This window comes from Phyllopteryx taeniolatus, chromosome 22, assembly GCF_024500385.1.
Source record: "Phyllopteryx taeniolatus isolate TA_2022b chromosome 22, UOR_Ptae_1.2, whole genome shotgun sequence".
In the NCBI taxonomy this organism is placed as follows: domain Eukaryota; kingdom Metazoa; phylum Chordata; class Actinopteri; order Syngnathiformes; family Syngnathidae; genus Phyllopteryx; species Phyllopteryx taeniolatus.
Window position 1 is genome coordinate 152207 of NC_084523.1, and position 18424 is coordinate 170630.

The following is an 18424-nucleotide window of genomic DNA, read 5'->3' on the forward strand; positions in this document are numbered from 1 at the left end:
GAGCTCCGGAGGTCACCCAGAGCATGTCCCAGCAAAGTCCCAGCATGTATCCCAAAATGCCCCAGAATGGATGCCAAAATACCCCCAAAGTCCCTTGAAGTGCCCCCGTTTAACCCCCGGAAGTGCCCCTTAAAGCCCCGGAAGTGTCCCCAAAATGTACACAGATGGCGCCCCAAAGCGCATAAGAGTGCCCCTGATTAAGCCCTCCAAAGCCCCCCCCGGCAGCGTGGAAAAGTATCCTGAAAAGTGGGTGGCTGTTAAAAGATGGTCTGCAGAGGTCTCTAGTGTCCAACGGCCGGTACTTCACGAAACCATCCCGCCGCGGTTCCCCTAAGTGCCTTGTGCCCCAAAATGAGGGTTCCCCAGGTTGTCCCCAGGTGTCCCCAATTCCAATGTGTTCACTTGGGGCACCATGCCCCAAATTGGAGTCAAAAAGTCATACGAAAAACTCACAAAGTACGCCAAAATGTTGCCCCAAAATGTTCCGGTCCCTCTCGAGCACCGTGTGATAAAAAAAAGAAGAATATGACGCACAAACGGCTGACCTTTTCTCCCATTCCGCCGTGGCCCACGAGAGCACTGACAGCCGATGAGGTAGGCAATTTTAGCGTTGTCGGTAGACTACGACTGTGGTTGCTGTTCAAACACAAGTGAACACTGGAACAAAAAGGCGCGACAAGACCCTAGATTGCCGTCGTAAGGGGCTGGTGCGGGTACGTATGGTTCACGCATTACATGGGTGAGGGGGGAGCTGTGGATGCTGCAGCAGGCGGCTCCGCGCAAGGTTGGAGTGAGGCAAATTGATTTTGGAGGGATGTGAGAGCTTGTGAGAAGTCACGTAACTTTTGAGTCAGCAGGGTGAGGGCTTGGTCGTGTTGCTCCAAAAAGCATGCTCTGTCCGGTAACTGTTTGGCGAAAGGGATCCGTGTCCCCTGGGTCCATGACGGGCCAGACTATGCTGTCAGGATTCAGGTTGCAAGTTGGACCCAGATGCAGAGAGGACAGGGAGGTGAGTTTGTGAATAACAGTTTATTGCAGCTTGGAAGCGAACAAAGGAACTCCGAGAACTAAATCCGTGATTGGCAGGGTTCCAATGAGGACCGGTCTGGCAGGGTAGGAGTCTGTGTTGTCGGTGGGCCGCAAGAGGTGAGCACTGGTTTGCAGAGAGCAAGGGCAGATGGCAAACGAGGTGTTAGAATAAATGTACATTTGTTATCCCATATTTACTCTTATAGTATTTTCAAAGCATGCATTTAGCAGTATAATGTTGATTGTAGGCGGCACGGTGGCCGACTGGTTAGAGCGTCAGCCTCACAGTTCTGAGGTGCGGGGTTCAATCCCCGTCCCCGCCTGTGTGGAGTTTGCATGTTCTCCCCGTGCCTGCGTGGGTTTTCTCCGGGCACTCCGGTTTCCTCCCACATCCCAAAAACATGCATTAATTGGAGACTCTAAATTGCCCGTAGGCATGACTGTGAGTGCGAATGGTTGTTTGTTTCGATGTGCCCTGCGATTGGCTGGCAACCAGTTCAGGGTGTACCCCGCCTCCTGCCCGATGACAGCTGGGATAGGCTCCAGCACGCCCGCGACCCTAGTGAGGAGAAGCGGCTCAGAAAATGGATGGATGGATGTTGATTGTATCATAAATGTTGACGTTGTCTGTGAAGAGGACTGTGCCCGCATCAAAAGATAGCGGCTGGAACATTTTGCGGTCGAAGGTCAAAGGTTGAAGCAATCAGCGCTGATTAAGAACACAATGAGTCATATATGTGATTGTTTTACATTGCTGCTGTGTGTGCCCTTATCTCAAGATAGCAGCAACGTCTGTGTAACTAGGAACCGCCCGTAGGGAAAAAAAAGAAAGGTATCGACAGAGTGTGTTCAGAGCGGTAGGAGACTGTGACTGCGAACAACTCTAATCGTTCTCCTCGCGAGTATATAAACCATCTCTTGTCTTCCTTCCTTGTTTATTGTTTATTAAATGTTCTAGGTTGTTTGAACCTGAGATTAACCTGGTCCTTCGAGCTGGATGCCAAAATACCTAAGGATTCCAGCGGGTGTGGTGGACTCCAGAAAGACCGTGGCCACGGCAGGCTCCCTAGAGAGAGCCTAGAGATCCTTTTCCAGGACTGGACCTCGACCCACCAGCTGGGATCTGACGGTTGACGGCATTCCGATGGAGGGAAGACAACAGTGGTAAGTTAAACGTCCTTAAAGGGGGGAAGTGAATGACTGGATGTCATTGTGCGTTAATGACTGGAGGTCATTGCGTGTTGGAAAACCCTGTGAATACTAGTAAATGGCAGGTATATGAGGGACGGCGGAGTCAGATAAATTCCGTAGAAAAAGGACGGCGGAGTCCTGTGTACACTTAAATTCTGTGAAAATCACAGTAATAAAGCGCTTGTGTGATTGAGAAGTGAATGAATGGAGATAAAATACCACTAGGTATTTATCTCATATAAAACTGTGGTATTGTAAACAGCAGACTGGTGTGGATGCAAAGGCAAGAATTCTCCACCTGAAAAGGTTGAAGTGAGAATTACCACAACAGAAAATTTTAGTTGCTGTCCTACTGATAAGAAACCAGTTTTTAGAACATCCTAGGTGTTGACAAAATAAAACCCAGGGATACACTGCAGTGTAAAGATTGGAAGTTCATTAAAAAAAAAGAAAAAGACAGGATCCTTGTAAAATTTAATATTTAGACACATGGATAACTGACCACGGCTTTAATGGTTAGTTAAATACACAAAAAATAGCCGCGTTGCAGGAATCAATCATCCATCCATCCATCCATTTTCTGAGCCGCTTCTCCTCACGAGGGTCACGGGCGTGCTGGAGCGTATCCCAGCTGTCATCGGGCAGGAGGCGGGGTACACCCTGAACTTTTTGCCAGCCAATCGCACGGCACATACAAACAAACAACCATTCGCACTCACCAGTCGGCCGCCGTGCCGCCAGAATCAATCATTAAAAAAAAAAAAAAAACCTTAAGAAAATGAAGGAAAATGGTTTTGAGGAAACAGAATACTGGATGAGAATTTGAGAGGGAGACAGAGAATGGAAAGAGAATGGAGACAAAATAAGAAAGGAAAAAGAATGTGAAAAGAAAGACAGAGAATGTGTAGAGAAGGAAAAATAATTAATGTTCCATAGAAAGGAGGATGATTAAACAGGGTCAGTGTCGAGGAGAAGAGAGAGTTGTTGAATTAAATGAAAACGGGGGAGGTTTAACTGCCCTCTTTTATCCAAAATTACCACCGTCTCCACATTAGAAAGACTGACACCACATAAAGCAGACATAAACCAGTTAGTTGAGGAACTGGAAAATTTAAGGCGATCATATTACTTAAATGGTGCAGAAATCCAACAAGTGTGGATGGCAGCCATGGGTCCAGATTGGCATAATATTAGAGGACCATGGTATCCAAGAGATGCAAATGGGATTTTGGCCCATGATAGTCGCAAATTGGGACACCGGGTGCAAGGATTAATTAACCGAGCAACCCAGCGTTTCAGACAGAGAGCAAATTACACTGTTAAACAAAATAATGATGAGCCTTTTGAGGAATACAGAGTAAGAATGACAACTGTATTCAAGACTCATGCAGGAGGATGGAGATGTAAATGAGCCATTTCAACAGCAGTTGAAGAATGCTCTCCATGCAGGTTTAAAAGATGGAATTCGCAGCTGGGTTAACAAACATTACATTGGCCTGCCTACAGGCACCTTGGAGGAGTATGTAAATCACATCCTCCATGCTGAAATAAATAAATAAAATAATAAAAGATAAAAAGAAACAGCAACAGCATTAATGACTGAAGGGACAAAGGTGATCCCCAAATTACAAGACAAAATGTCAGAGAATGATTTGCATATTACACTCTGGTACAAAGGTACACCTGGTCCAGATGTGGAGTATGAGAGAAAATTGGCAAAAATAACACCAGCCAGAGTCACTGTGACTTATTTATACACTGATACAGAAAGCACAGCAGTTGTTGGAGTGACATTAAATGAAAAGATGGAAGCATTGTTTAGAATGTGGACTCCACTCCACATCTTTTTGTACAAAACTAGACATAAAAAATGGAAAGACTTAGGGAGAATAGTTGAACAAGGTGAGAGAGCAAGTGATGGGGTTACCTTTTCAACCAATACAGAAATAAGTGCCTCAACAGGATTAGAAAGAAAGGCAGTATTTTGGACAATTCAGGCACAAGAAGGGATACACCTACATTCTCAGCAAAAATGAGACTTAATGCTCACTGAGGATGAGGAAGATTTGTTGAAGGAAGTGTCAGAGAAGTTATGGTCTAAAGGACCTTCAGATGTTGGGTTCATAAAAGGAACTTTACCAGGACAAATCAGGCCGAAAACTGAATACAGACCATGTGTGAGACAATATCTATTGAAACAGGATGCAAACGAAGGCATCAAACTAGAAATTGAAGATTTGATTGCTGCTGGGGTAATAGTAAAATGTGATGACTCGCCATGCAACACTACAATATTCCCACTAAAGAAAGCGCCACAATCTGTAGGATGCCGCATGGTGCAAGACTTACAATCGGTAAATAATGCAGTCATTCAAAAAGCTCCATGTGTGCCTGACCTTTGTTGAATACACTTAGTTGAATACATTCAGTCCAGATGCTACAGTCTTTACTGTAGTAGATATCAGCAATGCATTATTTTCTATACCCATAGATAAGGATAGTCAGTTTTGGTTTGCATTTACATTTTGAGGATAAAGTTACACTTTTACTAGATTGCCACAAGGCTACTGTGAAAGTCCAGCTATTTATTCCCAAGTAATGAGCACTAGTATGGCTAAATTTCAACCACCAGGAGGAAGTCAAATTTTACTTTATGTAGATGATGTATTGGTGCCATCACCAGACATGGAAACATGTAAAAAAAAAAATAATAATACATTTTTGCTGTAACTGTATTGAGATGACAGCACCCTTGTTCATTGGAAGCAAGAGCAGCTTGGAGGAGTGCTATAATGCACATTTCACAAGGCAATAAAGCCCCCACACCTCCAGGCATTGACCACATCCTTAAAAGGTCATGGCATGTGATACCACCTACTCAAGCCTTAATAAAAAGAAGCAGCTGCAGGACAGACACGTGTTAGCAGTAGAAGATAAGAAATTATTGTAGAATCTGGGTTCCAAATTATGCGGAAATCATTGCGCACCTGAGTAAAATGATGTATGAGGAAGACCTCAAAATGAGATCACACTTAAAGTGGATTGATGAAGCAGAAAAAGCTTTTTGTGAAATAAAACATGATTGTCAAGACTTGCAGAAACAACAGCCAAAAGCAGAAGTGACCTGAAAGATCAGCCTTTAAAAAAAGGAGAAGTCATATTTGTAGATGGCTCATCTAAGAAAAATGAACTAAGGAAAACACAAACAGGTTATGCAGTAGTGACTAAAGACACTGTAAAAAAAGCTGAGCGGTTACCATCAAATTACTCAGCTCAGGCAGCAGAATTAGCAGCGTTAACGGAAGCGTGTAAAATAATGAGAGGAAAGGATGTTACTATTTACACAGATAGTCAATATCCATTTGCCACAGTACACACCTTTGCACACTATTGGAAGAATAGAGGAATGATATAATAAACAGGCAAATTGGTTACACATGCAGAACTCTTATCAACATTACAAAAGACATCTATGTATGACAAAAATAATAAAACTATCCTACCAAAAAAATCTATACAAATGGGCTGCTATAATGAGTCATGGTGTAACACAGGTCTCAACAGGAGGGATGGTGGGGTAGATACATTAACATTATACAACTTATGGTTTTAATTATTATTCAAAAAAATGTTATAGGGCATGTTTGCCATGTGCAAGGCACAATCCACAAGGTAATTTGAGACTACGTAGAGGACGCTTCCCTACACCACAATACCTGTTTCAAATTATGCATATGGACTTTATAGAATTAAACCAAAGTGAGGGGAAAAAATATTGTTTGGTCATCATAGCCTTTGCAAAATGGATAGAAATCTTCCCAACCAAACATCCAGATGAATTGACAGTGGCAAAAGCACTTTGTAAGGATATCTTTCCAAGATATGGTATTCCTGAAAAAATATACAGTGATAATGGTGCCCATTTTGTTAACCAAATTCTGAAAAAGATAGGAGTAATGTTTCACATTGATCTAAAGAATCATTGTGCTTACCACCCTCAAAGTGCTGGATTAGTGGAAACGATGAATGGAACAATAAAAAACAGACTTAAAAAGTGCATTGAAGAAACAGGAAGGCCGTGGACACAGTGTTTAGAATTAGTAAAGCTGTATATAAACATAACAAGTACTTCAGGGCTAACAGCCTATGTAACATTGTTTGGAAGGCCTTATAAACTACCTCAATTTAAGAACCAATGGGGAAAAAAATGATGAAGCTAATTTAGCTGACGACATGCGGAAAATGTTAGAAAAACAACAACAAGCACAAAAACAAGGTGGTGAGGATCCTGTTGTCTCCCAGCAGGAAGCCAAACTAGTGGAGCCGGGAGACGAGGTGATTGTAAGAAGTGTGAAAAAAGAAACAGTGGTACACAGCTAAGTGGCAAGGCCCATTCCAAGTATTGTCGACAACCCCCACAGCTATAAAGATAGCAGAAAGGTCAACTTGGATACATTTGACACATTGTAAAAAGGTCATTTTGGTTGAAAACTCCGACAAGGGAGGTGAGCAAAAGTCTGATAATAGGTTGGTCTCAGACGTTTAGAATCTGGGAAGACCCGAAAGTCAGTGAAGATTTTATAAGACACCAAACTAAAGTAAAGGGGATATTTCAACCAGAATGACCCCTAAGTGTTTAAAATCAGCTATGGGGTGTGGGATGTCAACGCTATCTGTTATTTTGATTTTTCTGTTAGTATGGTATTTGTGGGAATCACCCAAGGTTAAACGAACGGACCATAAAGTAACCACTCAACCCTTACTCTTACACAGGGTTAGACATAGCAGCGGAGAGCCAGGAACACCATTTCCTGTCATTCTCTGGATAGTCTCATGGGCATATAATAATTCAATTAGGGTAACCATAGCACCAAACACAATGACTAAATTGAGGCTCCAAATTACTAATTTAAAGGAATTTGCAAACACCAAACAGATAACTGGAAAAGGTTATGAGACGTATTGGTGGTACCTTACAGGACATGTATTAGATTAGAGTTGGAATTACATGTATGAGTTGGGACAGCGTGTTTCCCGTGACAAGAGTTGATAAGCACAAACCTATGTTTTCCACAAAGGTCTGGGAGTAAACAAGGGTGTTTATTGCAGTATAGTATAAAGTGGAAATCAGAGAAGGGTGTGGGAGTTTATTGCAGGAAAGCTCTCACCAGGGTGCATGTGGAGGCCACGGAGAACAGATGTCGGAGAGGAGGTGGCTGCGGGGAGCCACTGTGGACAAGATGCTAGACCGCGCCTGGAGCCAGCAGCGAATGGTCATCATTCTGCAGGACAATGAGGACGTCAGATGGGACCATGGACCAATCAGATGACAGCGATTCCATACTTCCTCTTTCAAACATTGTATAAGTCGGGGGCAAGAACAGATAGCTTTGTTCAGTCTGCGCTGTCTCTGCTGAGGCTAGGATAAGCGTAGCTACTGACCCAGAGCTCTGTAAAATGTATAGACTCCTCTGTCAGGTATAAATTGTTTGACTTTTAACACGTCGTTATAATTGTAGCTCTTTCACGAAAATGAACACGCATGGAACCTCGAGAGTAATAGGTGATTATAAAATTCAGGTTCCTACAGTATCAATAGTGGTAGAAATTAACTTCAATCCGTAGCCAAGAGGGGACATCTGGTGGTGGTGTCGAGATGCTAAACTATTTGATAAATTGCCAAAGAATGTACCAGGTCTCTGTGCTCTAGTAACTTTGTTGTTGCCGGTATCAGCACATCCCATGTCTGTACAAGAATTAACAGCAAGTCTATCCACTGTCATGCCAGAACATTGGCGACGTCAGAAAAGAGGAGCAGACTGGCAGAGCCTAAATGATCCAACATACATTGACGCCGTTGGTGTTCCCCATGGTGTTTTAAGTGAGTACAAATTTGAGTATCAAATAGCTGCAGGATTTGAGTCCTCAATCTGTTGGTGGTGTACAACCAACAAAAACGTAGACAGAATCAACTACATCCATTACAACGTGCAAAAATTGGGCAATTGGACACAGAGTGGGTTTGAAGCTGTACATGAACAGCTATCAGCCACATCACTTATGGCATTCCAAAACAGGATAGCTGTTGACATGTTGGCTGAGAGGAGTACGTGCTATGTTCAGGAGAACAATGCTGCACATTCATTCCCAACAACACAGCTACGGATGGCAGTCTCACCGAGGCCATAGACGGACTCCGAACCCTTAATGGTAAAATGCTGTTGACACCTCCATGTGGAACTCCGGGATGAATGACTTTGGAAAATACAAAGCCGTGGTGTCCTCAATTTTGGTATCGATCGCTGTTTTAGCAACAATTTTGACCTTGTGTGGATGTTGTATTCCTTGTCTGCGTTCTCTCATTAATAGATTGATAACAACAATCTCACCCATGGAGAACCGAATGGCTCAAATGTATCCTTTACTTGGTCTTGACGCTGAAGGTAGTGACAGTAATGATGATAATGACGTGCATGATGACCTGCCGAATTTATTTCCAGATCCACGTGACTATGAATAAAGATTAACATTGCCTCTGAGAGTAAATGCATGTGTTTTCATAAAAATGATCTTACACTCAAAAATCTAACTGAAGTTACTGATGTATGGTGATATGAGAATTTGAGCAAATATGTGATAAACAGGAGGGAAATATAATAATAAATGTACATTAGTTATCTAATGTTTTCTCTAAAACGATTTCAAAGCATGCATTTAGCAGTATAAGGTTGATTGTATCATAAAAGTTGACGTCTGTGAAGAGGACTGTGCCCTCATCAAAAGATAGCAGCTGGAACATTTTGCGGTCGAAGGTCGAAGGTTGAAGCAATCAGCGTTGATGAAGAACACATCTGCATCTGCACAGAGTCATATATGTGATTGTTTTACGTTGCTGCTGTGTGTGCCCTTATCTCAAGATAGCAGCAGCGTCTGTGTAACTAGGAACCGCCCTGAGAAAATAAAAAGAGAGGGATCGGCAGAGTGTGCTCAGAGCGGTAGGAGATTGTAACTGCGAACAACTCTAACCGGTCTCCTCGCGATAAACCATCTCTTGTCTTCCTTGTTTATTGTTTATTAAATGTTCTCGGTTGTTTGAACCTGACATTAATTCACGACAAACGATTTGGCCCTATGAAGCCAAAATTATGTCTGGCAAATTAGATTTAAAAAAATAAATATCTTCCATGTAGTGTGACATGTCAACGACAACTCTCCGGCAGCGCAACTTGACGGAGACCAGGATTGCGTTTTGTGACTGGTGCATCACCTCCCTGGCTTGCCGTTGACAAAATACTTGTGCGCCGTTATGAACATTGATTCTCATGAACAAACCAATGTTTACCGAAGCTTTCGGGCATGATTCAACGGAACGACGGCATGTTTATGTACAACCGTATGTGCTTGCACTTGCTAGGGTACATAACATTTTGTTGCCTGCTTGCGAGCCGTATCGTATGAAAAGTATGTGAACATACCTCAAGCAATCCTTCAATGAACGTTCTCTCCCGAGCACCAGTGACGATCAGGTTTTTCCTCATTTTGTCCCCCCACAGTCACTCACACGCACACACAGAAACAAGACATTGGCACGGCGCATTGTTGTTGTCGTCACCATCGTAACGAGTGTGTCCCATCGCGTTTGCCATCCTCCCCTTCACTTCTGCCAGCGGTCGTGAAAATCAACAACATTACTCAACACACAAGTACCAACACACAGAGGCCATTCTCACTTCCCGCAACAAATAACCCGCTTCCATGATCATTATCAACCCACTTCGTCCTTATTCTCGGCCTGAAGTTTATACTCCAAGGCGAGGTGAGTCAGCGCCCCCGCCCCCACACCCCCGCTCGCACGCACGCTAATGCTGAGCAATCACCCCCTCGAGCCACTGTTTTCCCCAGGGCGGGGCGGACACCATAATGCATAGCAAGTTGGCCCCCCTTACATGCACAACTGTCTCCTGCCCGTTTCTCCCTATCGGGTAACAGTTACGGCCACCTCACGGGGTCAACTGCCCGCCCGTGAACAGCGTGCCTGCCGCTGGGGTGGGCAACGATCACACTGGACTCCCCTTCCCACGCCTGACACAGCTTACAGCCAGCTTCTCCGGTCCGTAATGCCGCGGCATCACCGGGCACTACGGGAGCACATAAACGGAACACGTCAATCTTTCCTGCGCATTTTTCATTCCTCACATAAGCCATTTTCACGTGACAACCCAAGCATTACCCACCATTTCACTTACTCGCTGCCTTCTTCAGCTCCTGGTGTCACGCTAGGGTCCGACGATAAGTTTCACCTCATGTTCATACCATACCATCCAAACCAGCACTTTGTCCGCCATTCATTCAAACTCCGCATGCAGCCCGAAGTGAGCCAGAACCGCCTCGATTCGCAGCGGTCCTCTTCGCTCAGGTTTTAACGGCTCCGTAACACATGCGCGGCCACACCAATTCAACCGCCTGTATTCCTAGCGTGAAGCGTTTATGCCAACAAAAACATCCGGGGTCGTGTCTCGCCTGCATCTCTGGGGACACTGGCCAGCTCCGTTGACCCGGAAATAGAACAGCACGACGCAATCCTGACGTGATCACGCCCGCCCGGCACTCGCGCTGTCCGCCGCATTAATTTATCATCCAAAATATCGCGTGCCCGCCTATGTATACACCCAATACTTAAACCTTACTTGTATTTGTTATAAAGATAATGGGTACCCTTTAGAGCGCTTTATAGCTGTTTACATAGATATTAATATTATTATATTTATGATAGTTCTTGGGTTTTCTTCATATTGTGTACACAATTAATAAGTCGTATCACACAGAGTATTCGTATCACACACACTTAGTCCACAGGTCTTTTTCCAGAACTACTATGAGTCTCTTTCATTCCCAAATAGAGCTCACCTCGTCTGTTACTTAATTTGCTCACACTGGATGACGCCCGGCCTCAGATTTTCCCTCATCTTCCCACCGAGAGCGTCGTGTAATTACTTAACTCCAATCCCCGCGTCTGCTCGCTTTTGGCGGCCTCTCATGGCCCACCGACGTCACTTCTCTCAGACTACTCTTGCACAGTCATTCTGCTAAATAGTAACCTGGCCAGGTTATGTTCAATTGGTAATTAACGACTATGGACTATGGTACTCATCTGGTGACGTGCCTTGCTAATATACGGCCTGACTTGACATCACGCCAGCATGCGAGCTCAGACATCCACGTGAACGCATCCGTTCTGAAGCTTAGCGCACGTCCCAAATCGAGCATTCTACTGACAACACTTCTTTTGACATCCCTGCGTGTTAAAGGAACCTGTGTTTTAAAATCTCCTAACTCCCGTGGTTCCAAGCGTGTTCGTTTTCGTGAAAGAACTTCGTTCACAACAATGTATCAAAACCAACCAATTTATTCCTGACAGAGGAGTCTATACATTTGCAGAGCTCTGGGTTCGTAACTACCCTATCTTATCCTTAGCAGATAAAGTAGTCGAACTAAAACTATCTGATTCTACCCCAGACTTATACAATGTTTCAAACAGGCCAGTATGTAATCGCTGTCGTCTGATTGGTCCGTAATCTGACGTCATCGTTGTCCTGCAGAATGATGACCATTTGATCTGGCTCCAGACTTCTGCTCCAGGTGTCGCCTGCAGATGTCGGCTCACATTCCTGCATTCAATGTTTATAGTGGCTCCCCACAGTTCCTTTCTTCCTTGAGATGTGTCTCCAAATACCACCTGATGGGGGGGTTTTCCTGCAATAAAACCCCTACCCCCTTATCTGATTATACTGTAATACACATCCTCTTCCAAACTAGTTAGACCCTGAAACTCTATATTATATTCTATTACATATAGAATTACATATTAGAATATAAAGTATTGTATATTCCCTTCAATCCCCCAAGTTGATCTTCTGATAATCAGAAGATCAACAACCCCTATACCTGCAGCCTATTTCACGACAAAACTCAACAAAACCTAATGTAAACACAGCAAATTGAAAAAATTTGTGAATACAAAGGCGTCGATCAAGGCAGCGAGCGCGCTCATCGTCTCCCCGTCCTCTTTCAACGGCAGCTGCAGATCTTGGCAGTGGGGGTTCTTCTCTTCAAAGGCCTTGAGAGCAAACCTGAGAACAAGTCTCCTGAGAAAATGAATTAACACCCCCCACACCAGTCACTCTCCCAGGTGAAATCCGCCATATGGTTGATCTCCTGCTGAGAGAGAGGCTTGATCACAGTGGGGGTTATCATAGAAACCAATGCACAAGTGCCTGTCCATTCCCCAGGCAGGAAGTCCCACAACAGAACAACACCACACATCCACCACAAATCAGACCTCATCTTACTTAATCGGGCCGCATCCTAACAATCAATAAAAAGTGTGAATTTACAAAACTGTGGATCCAGGTGGCCAATTGATCAGGAAAGTTTTTTATTTGGGCCCAAAGTTACCTTACTCTTATTTTGTGTGATGCAGGGTAGGGAAGGGAAGGGACCCCTCCCCTATATTGACATTATAGAGGGGAGCACCTTTCACCTTAGTCAGAGGATAAACCTGATCCCAGTGCTGGCACTCACCCTCCAGGTTGTCATTAGTCATCAGCTGGTAGGCACAGGTCAATTTGAACTTAGTAGCAGGAGTATAATTTTCCTGGACCACAGGGTTTACAATCCAATTGAGGTTATTCATCGTAGCACAAACAAGACAGTGTTTTTGATAGATTTTGCCTGCGTCCCTACCTTCCATAGTAATCTCTTTAAGACAATAATTACCTAGATTAATTCCTGCCACTCGTCCCTTTGCCTTTTGTACTAAATGACTATTTACCGATCCTTTGACCGAGTCATTATTCAGGTCATATCCCGTCACTTTAGAGGTTCGAAAAACCACTGGATCCTCATTTTTTGAAGCTGGTATCTTAGCAAATTTTCTCATTATCGGACCAGATGAACTTTTTGTCGGTCGTATCCAATTAATAATAATCTGTCCTAGTGGATCAGTCCCTGAGACATCTATACCCAAGGTCAAGACTGTAAAGGTCGCTACTGGTTTGCCCCACTCTCTCCACGAGGTGCTAGTTATATCATACAAGGTCAATAATACGGGATGTCGGTCCCTCGGGGTTACTGAGTGCATACTAACTCTTTCCAATTTGATCTTGTCCTTCCACCGCCAATTCCTAATCTTCGTCGGCTCCCAGTATCCCGGTTTCGAGTGGATAATCACTTGCCTCCAACGTCTTTTCCCCCAATGTGTAGTTCAATTCTAGGGCCCCTGCTGGCTTCACGGCCCTCTTTGTTACTCTTTCTCCTTGTATTGAAGGCATTCCAAAATAGATTCCTGTAACTGTAATCAGAGAGATCACCAGAGTCATGATTATAACCTTCTTTGACCAGACATACAGGATGTACATATTTCCCCCTTTGTTAAATGACTAATTTAACACCAAAACACAGTACCCACACACAACACCATACACAAACAAGCAGGTCGTCTCCTTCGTCGGAGAGGCCCCTGACCAGACCTGCAAACAAACCCTTATATAAATTAATCACAACTCTGCAAAAGATACCCGTGCCAAAGGGATGGACTACATAATTCCTGTATACATACTCCAGAGAAGGGACAAGTCGGCAATTGTCACCCAACATTGATATTATTCCCCAACCAATTGTTAATTGGTCTCACAAAAGTGTTAATGTCGATAAACCAAGAATCACATAAAATCAGCGTTAAGTCAGCACACCAACATCATGTAATACACTATCAAGCTCCATCCACCTGGGCGTCCTGTAAAATAATGTTATTTCAACAAATCAGTCTTTCAACAGTCTGTAAACCGTTATTCATTGGTAACTAAAGGTCTATAGTCTCTTTCACGTGATCACATCGTTCACTACTCCTGTCAGCCAGCTCAGTAGTGCTCCATTTCTGCTTTTAATTAAGACGACACAAACATTAAACACAAAACATAAACAATTAACATGACATGACAATCGAGACTTCACAGACAATAACCCTAACCTGGACCCAGGAGTGAATGTCCTCTCACATACACCACACAGACAAAACTGAACACAGCACACTTATTGGTTGAACCATAACACCTAAACCACTACAGACCAGGCTTCTATACATTGCATTAATTAAACGATCCTATTGTAAATCTCCCTGGCCCTTGCAATACCATAAACTCGGAAAACTCACACACGCCCGTCGTAAAGCTGCCCCCCCCCCCCCAGCTGAGGACCCCTGTGTCCTTTCATAAACCATTTGGTGCACCTTCACTTCAAGTGCTCTTTTAAGCACTCATCCATTTTCTGAGCCGCTTCTCCTCACTAGGGTCGCGGGCGTGCTGGGGCCTATCCCAGCTATCATCGGGCAGGAGGCGGGGTACACCCTGGACTGGTTGCCAGCCAATCGCAGGGCACATCCAAACAAACAACCATTCGCACTCACATTCACACTTACGGGTAATTTAGAGTCTCCAATTAACCTACCATGCATGTTATTGGGATGTGGGAGGAAACCGGAGTGCCTGGAGAAAACCCACGCAGGCACGGGGAGAACATGCAAACTTCACACAGGCGGGGCCGGGGATTGAACCCCGCTCCTCAGAACTGTGAGGCTGACGCTCTAACCAGTTGGTCACCGTGCCGCCCCCTCTCTAAGCAATATATATCAAATCCCATTCACCAGCTCAGATAGCAACTTGCACGTCATTTATTCAAACTCCGAAGCGTTTTCTTAGACCACAAACCTCCCGTACTGTTGTCAGGCTTTTATCCCAGGCACGCAGAGCCGCTCTGGTCCGCTCTGCTGACCCGGAAATAGAAAGTCACGATACCACTCTTGCTTGATCACATCCGTCCGGCACACGTCTTAATTTATCTATTATTTAATTTATCTTCCAGAATATCATATGCATACCTATTTATACATACAATATGTATGCCTTATTTATTTAGTTAATAAATATAATGGGTACCCTTTGAAGCGCTTTATACCTTTTTACATATATAGTCATATAATTTTATTCATCAAAGTTCTAAGGTTTGCTTTATATTGTGTACACAATTTATAAAACGTATCGCACCGAATATTTATACCATTCACACTTAGTCCACGTTTTTTTTACAATAGAGGCCTGCGCAGGACATGTTTGGGACAAGTAGAATCACTTGTCCGATCTGATTACTCGTGGAAGCTCATACGTCGGAATATAATGGTTAACCAGCGCTTTGTCGACAGACGGCACGTTTTTTTTTTTTTTTTTTTTGCACAAGGATAGCCTTTGGGCCATCCAGAAAAAGTGCCGACAATTATTAATAAGTACCTTATGCTTTGGACTGGGACTACCATTGCCGGTTCAGTCCATTACCACCACATAAATTCAGGCCTCGGCCCATCTCAGTGTGTTGCAATTCCCTCTTCGTTGTAGGGCAAACACTGATATCTTGACATATATCACAAAAAACACAAAAATCTTTTACCTTACGCAGAAGATAAGGGTGCCACCAAAAGCGCAGCTTCTTCAGCATTGACACATAACTTTCCTGTAGGTAACATCAGTCTCCTAGGTTGTCCTTGTCATCATACTCAGCACCTGTCTCTTGCCACTTACGCTTGTCTTCCTTCGGCGCCGCCTCCTGGAGGTCGCGCACCACATCAACTGTTACTGCAGGGAGAAAGTCAATTAACTGATCCCGTTTAACAACATATTTTCCTTCAGCATCCATTTATTAGCCTGCTACTTTTTTCAGCACCATTAATAAATAGTAACACTCTGACCTTCAGATAACTCTAGTGCCCCGCACCTGGCCAGCAGTTCTGCAACTTGAGCGGAGGGTTTCATAACATCATTTATGGACCAAAGCATTGGGATTTCAGAATTTGGGTTTCCGCGATATCTTCTATGGCCTCTTGTTTACAAGTATACTACGGCACGTTAACAAAAGCAGTCGGGTTTACCTCGAATGTTACCGGAGTCACGGATGTACACAGACCCCCGTCTGCAGGACCCTCGGACCACAATGAGTCCGGCAGCGAGCTCAACAGCTGTGCGGCGTCCTCATGGTCCGAGAGTTCTCTGCCATGGAATCGCGCTAAAGTCACATGCTCCAACACCCCTCCGTCCACCATGGTACCTTGAATACAAAAACATTCAGTACTGGGAGAGTACAACACATTGGGTATTTGATCTTGTTGCCAATCATTTGCCAATTGCCATTTTCTCACCATGGGTCCCAGTTCTCAAGCTTTATGACCTAGTGCAAGTGAAAAAGTGTGGAAAAGATGTCAAACTCATCATAAACCACTCACTCTGCTCTGGCGTCAAGGTGGAGGCCGCTGCCACACCTTGCTTCCCTATGTAAATACTTTTACTTATTGAGCATCCCGTTTTCCCCCTGTATTGGCTCAAACGCTTCTCTGTAAACCAAATCATCATTTTTATCATACAACAGTGTGAGATGGAGAGGATCAATTGGAGGACGATAGGGGGCAAGAGAGTCGATCCAGGACTTTCACCGCAGGAAGGCCGAGTAAACTCCGCCTCCCTCCTTTGTTTCAGGTTTTAGTCGGGCCCAATATATGTCAGCAGTTGCTTCCGGAAGTTCATGTTGTATCATGTTCCATCCGGAGGATAACTTCTTCCACAGTTCATCATGGTCCCATCGGGGAACCGTATCGTCAGTCCATCCGGGCTACAAAGGATGGTAGCCCTGGTCTTGATAAGCAGATCTCTGCCCATCAGGTTCACTGGAGCCCCTCTTTTCATGAAGACAAACTGATGTTCATGTGTCTGTCCAGCAATTTCAGTCTTTAATGGTGTCGTAATCGGCAGACTCATGGGCACCCCTGCACAGCTCATTCAGGTGGTTGTCTTCCCTTAGCGGGGTTCAGAGGCTCTGTCTTTCCTCCGTCCCCCGGCTCCGGGCTCATTGGGCATTCGGACCAGTCCTCATTGCAGTAGTACTGGCGAGATGGCTCTTGTTGCTGTGGAGCCTGCTGCGGATGCTGTTGCCGGGCCGCGCCCACCTCTCCCTCATGAAGCTTTGTAGCCTCCTCTTTGAGGTGTGGCCTCTCCGGGTTCCACTGGAGGTCATTGTTGAATCATTGGGTAAACAGTACATTGGCAATCCCAGTGTCCATACTGACCACAATTGAAGCACGCTTGGTCCGTTGGAGGTCGGCAAGGGCTTCCCCTGCCTCCGTTGGTGTCCTCTGTCACGACTCCCGCCTCGTCTCCTCGTTGACCCCTGCGCCATCCACATCTGTTTTTCTGCTTCCATTTTTATTTATTTATTTATTTATTTTATTTTTTTTAATGGCCACTTTACGGGCCTGGGCCAATTGTAGCTTCAAAAGTTGTTCCTGCATGTCCTTTACCTCATCTGATGATTTGTGTTTTCTGTTGACAAAAAGTTTCAAATGGTGTGACACATGACAATTAAAAAAGCTATCTCCCCCTTTCATGAGGTCAGGGTCTTTAATAAGTTCAGTCCTAACTTCAACCGGCAAGGTCTCAAGTAAAGCTATTCTATAAATAACATTTGCCTCTCTTAAACGGGAGGGATGTGATCCTCTCTTATCTGATCCACATCTGTTTTTCTGCTTCCATTTTTATTTATTTATTTATTTTTTTTATTTTTTTTAATGGCCACTTTACGGGCCTGGGCCAATTGTAGCTTCAAAAGTTGTTCCTGCATGTCCTTTACCTCATCTGATGATTTGTGTTTTCTGTCGACAAAAAGTTTCAAATGGTGTGACACATGACAATTAAAAAAGCTATCTCCCCCTTTCATGAGGTCAGGGTCTTTAATAAGTTCAGTCCTAACTTCAACCGGCAAGGTCTCAAGTAAAGCTATTCTATAAATAACATTTGCCTCTCTTAAACGGGAGGGATGTGATCCTCTCTTATCTGTCCAAATACTTATGCAATGTTCGAAGCGAGAACTGGGATCCATGAGAGGTTTGAAGTCCGGAAGCTTCGGCACCGTTGGGGAAGAGGACGGGAACATGTCACACAGCAAATACTATAGGAGCAAAAGGGGCAAATAAAATTTCAGGTTCGACATTATTCAGACCCGACCGTGTCAAAATATCATCCGATTGGTGAACCGAAATGCAACAGGCGCGTATCAATCTCACTATGCCACCACACGCCAGGCTCATGTTGTCTGTCAACTTTTCAGCCCC

The 18424-nt window shown here is 44.3% G+C and overlaps 1 long non-coding RNA gene across 1 annotated transcript; it reads right to left on the reverse strand.

Annotated features, from left to right (window-relative positions):
* Positions 1 to 871: 871 nt before the first annotated feature.
* LOC133472228 (uncharacterized) lies at positions 872 to 10168 on the reverse strand. The gene is made up of 3 exons (XR_009786644.1): positions 9696 to 10168; positions 7389 to 7502; positions 872 to 1153 (listed from the first exon to the last, which is right to left on the reverse strand). It is a non-coding gene; the product is annotated as an uncharacterized LOC133472228 (long non-coding RNA).
* Positions 10169 to 18424: the final 8256 nt, after the last annotated feature.